The 10,086-nt window shown below is 48.0% G+C and overlaps 1 protein-coding gene and 1 long non-coding RNA gene across 2 annotated transcripts in view; one reads left to right on the plus strand and one right to left on the minus strand.

Annotated features, from left to right (window-relative positions):
* celf5a (cugbp, Elav-like family member 5a) overlaps positions 1 to 10,086 on the plus strand; it is a gene marked incomplete in the record, with an annotated part of 128,993 nt that overhangs the window by 74,691 nt on the left and 44,216 nt on the right.
* The window catches only part of LOC118599692, a 21,047-nt gene continuing 12,605 nt past the window's right edge, over positions 1,645 to 10,086 (minus strand). Inside the window, exons 2-4 of the long non-coding RNA XR_004949150.1 lie at positions 7,415 to 7,481; positions 5,327 to 5,475; positions 1,645 to 1,832 (exon numbers count right to left, since the gene is read on the minus strand). This is a non-coding gene — a long non-coding RNA (uncharacterized LOC118599692). The remainder of the gene's footprint in view (positions 1,833 to 5,326; positions 5,476 to 7,414; positions 7,482 to 10,086) is intronic.

Below are 10,086 nucleotides of genomic sequence, written 5' to 3' on the forward strand. Positions count from 1 at the left end.
TTCGCTGTCACCCTTGATAAAGTCCCCTCCCTCATCACCACAACAATCACCTTGAGAAACAAACTTGTCTTCTTTGGGGGATGGGGGGGCCAGCCCCGCCTTCTCCTCAATGGCGTTCTCATTATGGCGACTTTGCTCTTTGGGAAGCGTCTTTTGTCTGTCAGTCTCCGTCGTTTGTCCTCTCCAGACCCTCGTGGAGCCGCTGGTGGAACTGCTTCAAGAGCAGAAAGAATCATCAAAACTCACCTTTGATTGTGTATGATTGGAGCAAGAGGAGAGCAGGGAGCGCTCTGATTGGAGGAGAGTCACAGCAATCCCTGTTTACTGCCTCTGCCCCCCCCCCCATACAAACAAACACCAGGGTCAAATCGGACAGATTAGGCGCGTCTGTGGAGGCCTCTGGACCAGGATGGGGCAAGATCTGACTAGACCGGAGCGCATGTGGGCACGAAGTGTGCACACTCGTTTTTGCAATAGCGTCTGCAGCCACGCTAACGGCTCTTAAGCTAACGGTTCTTTAGCTAACCGCTCTTTAGCTAACATCTCTATGGCTAACGGTTCTTTAGCTAACGGCTCTATGGCTAACGGCTCTATGGCTAACGGCTCTATGGCTAACGGTTCTATGGCTAACGGCTCTATGGCTAACGGTTCTTTAGCTAACGGCTCTTTAGCTAACGGCTCTATGGCTAACGGCTCTATGGCTAACGGTTCTTTGGCTAACGGCTCTTTTGCTAACGGCTCTATGGCTAACAGCTCTATGGCTAACGGTTCTTTAGCTAACGGCTCTTTAGCTAACGGCTCTATGGCTAACGGCTCTATGGCTAACGGTTCTTTAGCTAACAGCTCTATGGCGAATGGCTCTATGGCTAACAGCTCTTTGGCTAACGGTTCTTTAGCTAACGGCTCTTTGGCTAACCGGCAATAGCCGGTGCTTGTGCTTCTAACTCAGAGTATCCTGAGTTAGAAGCACAAAACAACATCTTAGATCAGGAGAAGATGTGAAGATTCTCCTGATCTCTCCCAGCACCGAATCCAGTCTCTTATTTATTAACTGTTGGGGGGACTACAAAACTTTCACAATAAAATCTGGAAAATTTTCTGGATTGTTCTGATCCAACACTGTGATAACATAGTTAAGTTAGTTAGCTAATAATGTTAGGAAGTTTCTCTGATAAGAGTTCTTATTTTAGTCACTAAGACACGTTTTAATAAATGTTCTGATCTGTACCGAAACGTTACAGTTAGACCCCGCCCACACCTGATATTCTCTATTCACCTGCTACAAAAAAGAGGATTATCGGTCTTCTTCTTCTTCTTTTCCTTTGGGCTTTTCCCTTCAGGGGTCGCCACAGCGAATCAGTTTCCTCCATCTAAGCCTGTCTTCAGCATCCTCCACTCTAACACCAGCCACCTTCATGTCTTCATTCACTGCATCCATAAACCTCCTCTTTGGTCTTCCTCTAGACCTCTTTCCTGCAGCTCTAGACTCAGCATCCTTCTACCAATATATTCACTGTCTCTCCTCTGAACATGTCCAAACCATCTCAGTCTGGCCTCTCTGACTTTATCTCCAAAACCTCTAACATGTGCTGTCCCTCTGATGTATTCATTCCTGATCCTATCCATCCTGGTCACTCCCAAAGAGAACCTCAGCATCGATCAGATGTTAAAAACGTTTCAGAGCCAGAATGATTATTCTGATCAATAGAATGACTGACAACAGCTTTACTCAATGGAGCCAGCAGGTACTTCCTGTTTGGAACCCCAGGGGGCGGGGCCACTCAGTCCAGTCGATGGTCCAATCACTGCTCTCTCTAAGCTGGAAAGATCTCCTGAAAAAGAGGGACAGAAAAGTTGAGGTTGTAAGGCGAATGGCGAGGAGTGCAGGCTTTGACGCCGCCGCCGTTCCCTTTGACCTCCCTTTGAATCTGAAAGAAGCTTCACTTCAAAGAGTCCTTTGATGTGAAGAGAATTACTGGTTGAACTTCAGCAGCCAAACCGCCGGTTCACTACTAAGAGAGACTCGGGCTGATGACAAACGTGGATCTGCGAGGACACGGCGCCGCCTGGAACCTCGTTCTGAACCCCTTTATTCTTTCCTCTTGATCCCCCTCGGCAATAAACCTGTCAGCGAAGCCGCAGCGTGACACGCCGCGGCGTGAAACATAAATAACGCCATTCGTTAGCCATCGATTCTCCCTCCATCAGGGACGGGGGCGGAGCTGGATGTGGAGGATGTTGTGGGTCAATATTGTGTTGCTCTAAAAGCCTCAGGAGATGTGAGCGGGTCGGGTGGGAGGGGCCTCAGCAGACTGACGGGGGGATGGCGGGCTCCGGGGGGGCGTGGCCTGGTGGCACCAGCCTTACACCTTCATGGAGGCGGGAGAGCAGCCCGAGTGAAGACCTGGAAGCGCCGCGCTAACGTTTGACCGTTTGTCTTCCTAACGTGAACGGATCTGAATCCGTGACAGCTCCGTTCAGCCGCCAGCTGACGGCGCCGCCGCAGGCTGCAGCTCCCGCAGTAATGATGGCGTGCTGCGGCGGCACCGTCCATTCTCAGGTCAAGAAGGGCCTGCAGGTTGAGAGTCTTGGGATGCCGAGTCTCCCACTCCTGGCTGTCAGCCCCCTTTCCCGCGCCCCTCCCCCTCCCTACTGCGGCCTGTTATTTTAGGAATCTATTCCGGGCCTGCCAGCATGTTCAGTCTGAATTATTCATCCTCAGAAATGGGATCCCTGCATGACAGAAAGCAGGACGTGGTTTGGAGCTCCTCGTTTCATGAAAACAAGCAAAGTGTCTCAGAATGAAAGATTTAGTGATGCTGGTTCATTATTGATGCTTCATTAAACCACAATTTATCTAACAAGCTTCACCTTGATGCTGCTTAGAACCGAGCCGTGGCGGTTCTGGAGCGACCCGTTTCTTTATGCTCGCTGTCTTTATTGCACAGGATGACGAGCAAATGAGCGATTTCCATTCTTATCACATGCAGCCACAAACGGAGCTGAATGTGACCTACAGCAGAGCGGGAAACAAAGGCTGTCAGAGCCGCCGCTATCTCGGCGCCGCTGTCGGTGGACCCCCCCCCGTGTGGGCATGTCAAGCTGCCCCGCTTCCATCCGGATGACGGTAATGAAAGGTGAACGAGGGAATAATCAAAGATCACAACATTTCAGCCGCATGTTCTGACGCCGCAGGCAGGAGATGATCAGCGGCGTTCTCGTCTGACATCAGGATTCGTCTCTGTCAGACCCCCCCACAACACCACCTGCTTCTGCCCCCCAGCACTCAGCTTGGAGGAGGGGCGGTCCGGGGGCCGACCACATGACCTGCAGCTGCGGCGTCCTGCTCTTTCCCGCTTCCGTCTGAACTTGGGATCTAATTCATTCCTGCAGCAAAGATCAGCCTGGATTTAGACCTGGAGTCCTGGACATCCGAACACCAGAGAGTCCGGGCTCAAAGGAACATCAGCAGCACCATCAGTACCAGAAACGTGTTCAAAGCATCACTGTTGTTTTGGATCCTCAACGTTCTGCATCACTTCATGTTCTAAGCATTAAATCCAAATCTGGTCGAAAAGTTTTCTTTTTCCGTGACAGAATCAGCTGATTCACATTCATTACATTCACAGATTTTGAACAGAAAACAACTCTCACTAGTTTTACTTTGAAAACAGGAAGCTTCACCAACACTTTATTTTGAAGATGTGTTTACTTCCTGTGCCGCTCATTCGGCTTTGTTTTAGTTCATAAATGATAATCCAACATTATTCTGTATTTCAGAGCTGTCAGTATTTACTACACTCTACTATATTTATGAAGATCAGCCATCTTGGAGGTTTCAAATATTTGTACTCAGATTCCAGGAGCAGATCACGAGTATCTGAGTACTCGGATACTCGTTACAGCTCTAGTTCTAATAATGTTCTCTTTGGATCATTCTGATCTGGAGAAACAGCTGTGATCTGAACTGGATCCAACTGACACATGAATGGATTCGACCTTCATTCTTGTTTACTTGTTTGTTTGTACACAGACTTCATTGATTATCTTGAAGAAAACAAGAATCTGAAAACCTTCAGCTGCTCTGTTCAGTCGCAGGTATTTTCTCTGAGTCACTCTGATGGAAGTTTGGATCAATGTTCTGATCCATTTTAGCTCAATCAGATCCAGTGGGATCAATCAGAATGAACCGACTGTGGCTCGTTACAGCCCCAGTTAAAAAGGAGACGGTTTATGGGAAGTTTTTCCAAACCGGCTGCTGTCCCGGAGCTTTCTGCCGGACGGGAACCCGGCAGAACCTGAAGCCCGCTCGGCGAGTCATTCCTCTCAGCTGACCTGCAGCCGGGACCTGGTCAGAATATCCGCCCTCTCCCAGCGACGTTTTCCAATATCCTTGAAGAGAAAAGTGTTAGTGAGCATCCAGGAGCCGATTCTGCAGGAGCTCAGCTTCTATCCATTCTCTGCTGTTTCCTCCTCTGACAGGAAGTTGTTGGTGGACGCACACAGGTTGTTGTAAACACCCAGCCAATAGGAGCAGTCTACACACCGACGGATCCTAGTTTCCTCTGTGATGAGGTTGTTGGTGCAAGCTGCTGAATCTACTGAAGCTTCTGAAGCTTCTGAAGCTGCTGAAGCTCCTGAAGCTGTTGAAGCTGCTGAAGCTGCTGAATCTACTGAAGCTTCTAAAGCCGCTGAAGCTTCTGAAGCTCCTGAAGCTCCTGAAGCTGTTGAAGCTGCTGAAGCTTCTGAAGCTGTTAAAGCCGCTGAAGCTTCTGAAGCCGCTGAAGCTTCTGAAGCTGCTGAAGCTCCTGAAGCTTCTGAAGCTGTTAAAGCCGCTGAAGCTTCTGAAGCTGCTCAAGCTTCTGAGGTTGTTGAAGCTGCTGAAGCTGCTGAAGCTCCTGAAGCTTCTGAAGCTCCTGAAGCTGTTGAAGCTGCTGAAGCTCCTGAAGCTGTTGAACCTGTTGAATCTACTGAAGCTTCTGAAGCTGCTGGAGCTTCTGAGGCTGTTGAAGCTGCTGAAGCTCCTGAAGCTTCTGAAGCTGTTGAACCTGTTGAACCTGTTGAAGCTGCTGAAGGTCCTGAAGCTTCTGAAGCTGTTGAAGCTGCTGAAGCTGTTGAAGCTGCTGAAGCTGCTGAAGCTTCTGCACTGGTCTCAGGTGTTTTTATAAAAATGAAATAAAACCTTTTACTGTAGAAATAAAGTGAATAGAATCTCTAGAAGCTCCAGTGAACGCTCCACAGATTCTTTGCTGGATCCTGAGCTTCATCTGACGAGCCATACGCACTAGTTGTGTGTGTCTTTGTGTTGTCGGTGGACAGACGGTACCGAGCCGCTGATCTGAGCAGCGGGACCGCCAACAGAACCGTCAGGTGTGGAACTGCAGGCGTCCACCTTTCCGGAGCTTTCCCAGCTTGACTGTTTCCTAGGAAACGATTCTTCTCTGTGGGAGACGTGGAGGAAGTCCAGACGAGGTTCTGGACGGACAACACAAACAACACAATATAAACACAATAAACATACACAACAGCTAAACAGAAACTTGTCCTTTTAAACAGACATCACAAATCAACCAAATCCTCTGTCCTTCCTGTAGACCCCCCCCCCCCCCTCCATCAGAGAGCTGCTCTGGTATTTGGATGCTGTAATTGGTCGGATGGGGCTCCAGACCCCCCACCCCCCACGGTCACCACAAACCTGCCTGTTCTGGTCGGGGGGGGGGCTCCAGGACTGTGAGACCTTCAAACCATCCAGTCTGATTCCTACCAGGACATGAACTCCTGGATCATTGTGGACTGCATGTTCAGGTGTGTCTGTTTGGTAAACATCATTTTTTTTTGGTTCATTCTGAACATCACATCAGAATTATGACTGTAAAGCCTTTCTGAGCATCCAGAGTTCTGCTGTGAACCTTTGGATGATGATGTGGATTATCATGGAATTAAATATTCTCACATCCAATTTGGACCAAAACTGTTAATTATTTTAACAGCTGCAGAAGAAAGAACTCTTCAGTCATTCATTCATCTTTCTGACCGCTTCTTCCCTTTCGGGGTCGCGGGGTGCCGGAGCCTATCCCGGCTACTGAAGGGCGAAGGCGGGGTTCACCCTGGACAGGTCTCCAGTCTGTCTCAGGGCCTCAATCACACACATTTACTCTCACATTCACACCCAGGGACAATTTAGAGTCACCAATGAACCTATGAAGCATGTTTTTGGACGGTGGGAGGAAGCTGGAGTCCCCGGTGAAAACCCACACATGCACAGGGAGAACATGCAAACTCCACACAGAAAGGTCCCAGCCGGGATTCGAACCGGGGCCTTCTCGCTGTGAGGCGAGAGCGCTAACCACTGCGCCACCGTGCAGCCCAACTTCTAGTCAGTTTCCTTTTATGAAAACAACACCAACGATTGTTACGCTCCGCCTCAGTTTTATGGGTGGAGGGGTTACGTCCTCCTGCTGCTTCGCCCTTTTCCATCCCGTCATTCTGCTCACCTGGCAGGTGTTTAAGCTGGAGGAGGTCTCGTTCACTCACTCACTCACTCAGGCCGGGAGTGGAGGAGGAGTCAGCTGGGTTTGAGGTTTAGGTTTTGTTCCTCTCCCCTACCCGGCTCTTCCACTGCTGGGTTTGTTATGTTAGTTTTGGGTTGGATCTTGGTAGTCTTAGTTTTCAGGCTTTGTTTATTTGTTTTCTTTAGGTAGTTTTGGTTAGACAGCCGTTAGCAGGATCTGCTGACTCTGACAGTCGACATGGTTGGTCAGCATTCTCCAGGACTTATTTTATGTTTGGTTCCGATTCCATTTTGTTCTTTCTTTGCAGGAAACAGGTTATCGTTTAATTGTTTGAATGCTTGGTAAGCATTCAATCAAGGAGTTCAGCTAGTATTTAAGCAACTAGCTAATGTCTTTTAATAATTTAGCCTCCACTGAGCTTTTATGCTAATTTGGATTTTAGCGAATATTTTAGCAAAGTGCTTTTGGCTAATTCATTATCTACTGAGGTTTTTTAGGTTATTTTTAAGTTTAGCTTCTATTTTAGCAACAGGCTAACATTTTTAAGAATTAGTTTTCTATTTTATGCTATTTTGGAGTTTAGCTAGTATTGTAGCAACATGCTAGCTTAAATATTCTTTTCAAAATTGCCATGTATTGAAGATTTTTAAGCAATTTTACTACATTTTTTCTGAAATTTAGGTCAACTTCAACTCTATTTCATAATTCATTCATGACATTTTCAGTCTTTCAGCAAATGTAACATTTTGCAAAACGCTTTTGCATTTTCAGCAAATCCCTCCATCAATAAAGTAAAATGTGTCAACCACTTTCAGCTAAAAGCTTCAGCATCTTTAGCGACTATTTTCAGTAAAAGCATTCAGACTAACATTATCACAGGTATCATAAATTATTCCTCTTACCTTTGGTGTCCAGTTCTGATGTTATTGTCCTCTCTGTCATTCTCCGCTTCACCTGAGACAGGTGTGCCTGTTGGAGACGAAACAGTGATGAACATTTATGTCAGTTTCCTGAGATGTAAACGTCTCCAGAGCGGTTTGTCTCTGATGGAGGATGAGGAGGTGGAGCTGCAGATCACCTCTCTGCAATTTTGAGAAGGAACTCGGCTGATAATGATCCAGGATGTTCCCGGGAAAGGTCATCTGGAATTGCAACAATCGCAATTAGTGAGTTATCAATAATGCATCGGGGGAGGGGGGGGGGAATCTGAGAGCTGCTGGAGGCAGTTTACTCTATTCATCAGTCGTGGGAAGACGTCGTGTTTACACCTGTGTGAGCATGGAGGATGTGCACCTCCTCCATCACCTCCTCCATCAGCTCCTCTATGACCTCCTCCATCACCTCCTCCATCAGCTCCTCCATCACCTCCTCTATCACCTCCTCCATCACCTCCTCCATCACCTCCTCCATCACCTCCTCCATCACCTCCTCCATCACCTCCTCCATCACCTCCTCTATGACCTCCTCTATCACCTCCTCCATCACCTCCTCCATCAGCTCTCAGCGTTAGCGGCTAATGATCCGGTCAGGTTCCTCACGCAGCTGCAGCCTCACTGTGACTCTGATCTGAAGGGAGGAACAGCAGGATGTGGATTCTAGTTTTTTTCTTAAACTTCCCTTCCTCCAGTGGTGTGGGCCGGATCTCAGCTGGATCAGACCGGATCACCAGGTGATGCTGGTTGGAGATCATGACTTCATGATTATGTTGGAGACTGATGCAGATCTCTGAAGAGGTGACAGCATGTTACCTTTACCTCCGTCTTTCTCCTCCAGCAGGTGATCTTTAGGAGACGCTGTGGGTGGAGGAGGGGGAGGAGCTCTCAAACCACTGCTGGATCTTGAGTGGACCTCTGGGATTAGCATGTTTGTGTTTGCAGTGTTCTGGGACGGCAGCCTGTTGATGAGCTGCAGCAGAAACACGGAAGCAGGAAGCCGAGGAGATGGATGTGATTGCATCGCCGGCCGGGAGCCCCCCCCATCTGTCTCCCGGTCTGCCATCCCATCTCGCAGGCGGCGGGAGGTAATTGGGTTCATTGTTCTCGCCACAGGATCCTCCGGATTGAAAGCTTCATTATCTGGATAACCATGAATGTAAATGAACCACGTCTGCAGATGGGTAATGGGAAAGGATAGATCACTGGACTCAGAGACATCACACAACAAACACACAACAAACACACATCACCGTGTGTTTGATGTACAATCACTCCATGACTTGATTTCCCGTCTGCGCTCCGTTTCTTGGCGTTTACTAGGCGAGCTGCGTCTTCTGAGGACGTGGGGGGGTCGTGGGGATCTGTGGATCAGGGAATCCTGTCTTCATGGGAAAACTGATCCGGTCTCTGATGGTTCCTCCGGTTTACATTTGTTTCTAGGGAAATGCTCCGACTGAGGGAAGTTTGGCTTTAATTAAACATCGTTTTGTGGGGGGGTTCTTGTCTTGTCGGTGGTTTCTCGGGTCCTCTACCAGAGTCCTGCAGGAGCTCAGCTGTTCCTGCTCTTTTTCGGTGTCACACCGAATATGGATTTGATTGAAGTTTCCTTTTCCTCCAATCATTGCAGCCTGTTGATTGGATAAAATAAAGGATGAAGGTTTCAGTTTTGAAAGCTCTCTGTTTACAGGATTTCTCGTGTGCTTCTTGTGTGTTTTCATTCACACTGATAAGTGGTCAGTCCCCCTCAGACTGTGTTGTGAAGGTCTCTGCAGGCTCCCCTTCATGCCTCTAATGGATGTTTCTCCCTGAAATGCGGAGCAGCTTCCTCCAGCAGAGATGGTCTCACAGCTTCATTCCAGCAGCAGAACAAAGACTCCACAGAGAGCTGGAGATCCGTCAATGGAAACGGAGGGAAACAGATCTTTAAGGTTTAAGTTGATTTATTCTGGAATAATATTCCTGACTTTTTATTATTCAGAATTATGTTAAAAAGTTACAGTTTTAAAGTTTTAAAAATGTAGTTTTAGAGTGTTCAATAAATGTTTATCCTGTTGGACCTCAGGTGTGTTTTGGATTTTGGGCCCTTGTGTGATTGAGTTTGACCCCCTGCTGTAGAGGGACGATGAAGACGATGAAGACGATGAAGACGATTTAGACGATGAAGATGATTTAGGCGATGAAGACGATGAAGACAATTTAGACGATGAAGACGATGAAGACGATGAAGACGATGAAGACGATTTAGACGATTTAGACGATGAAGACGATGAAGGCTGAAAAGCGCTGAAACGGCGTCTCTGTTTGTCTGCATGGTGGGACGAGCTGAAAGCCTGACATGTTCGCTAGAGAGAGCTTTCCGTGGTTTCTGTCTCCCAGGAGGTCTGAATGACGCGGCGACTGAAAGACCTCCATCTGGAACTGCAGCTTTTCCAGCTTTTCCAGCTTCCTTACACTTCACGATGGCTGAAACCTTGAAAGCTTTCTTGTGCTTGAAGAGACGTTCACGCCTCGGCGCTCATTGGCCCTTTTCTTCCTGATTTGGCTTTTATTTTGAAATCCTCTAACCATGAGCTGGATCTGAGCAGAACCTGGGGTCGAACAGACGTGAAGATCCGTCTTCACATGAATCTGTGGCTCGT

This window comes from Oryzias melastigma, linkage group LG15 (genome assembly GCF_002922805.2).
Source record: "Oryzias melastigma strain HK-1 linkage group LG15, ASM292280v2, whole genome shotgun sequence".
In the NCBI taxonomy this organism is placed as follows: domain Eukaryota; kingdom Metazoa; phylum Chordata; class Actinopteri; order Beloniformes; family Adrianichthyidae; genus Oryzias; species Oryzias melastigma.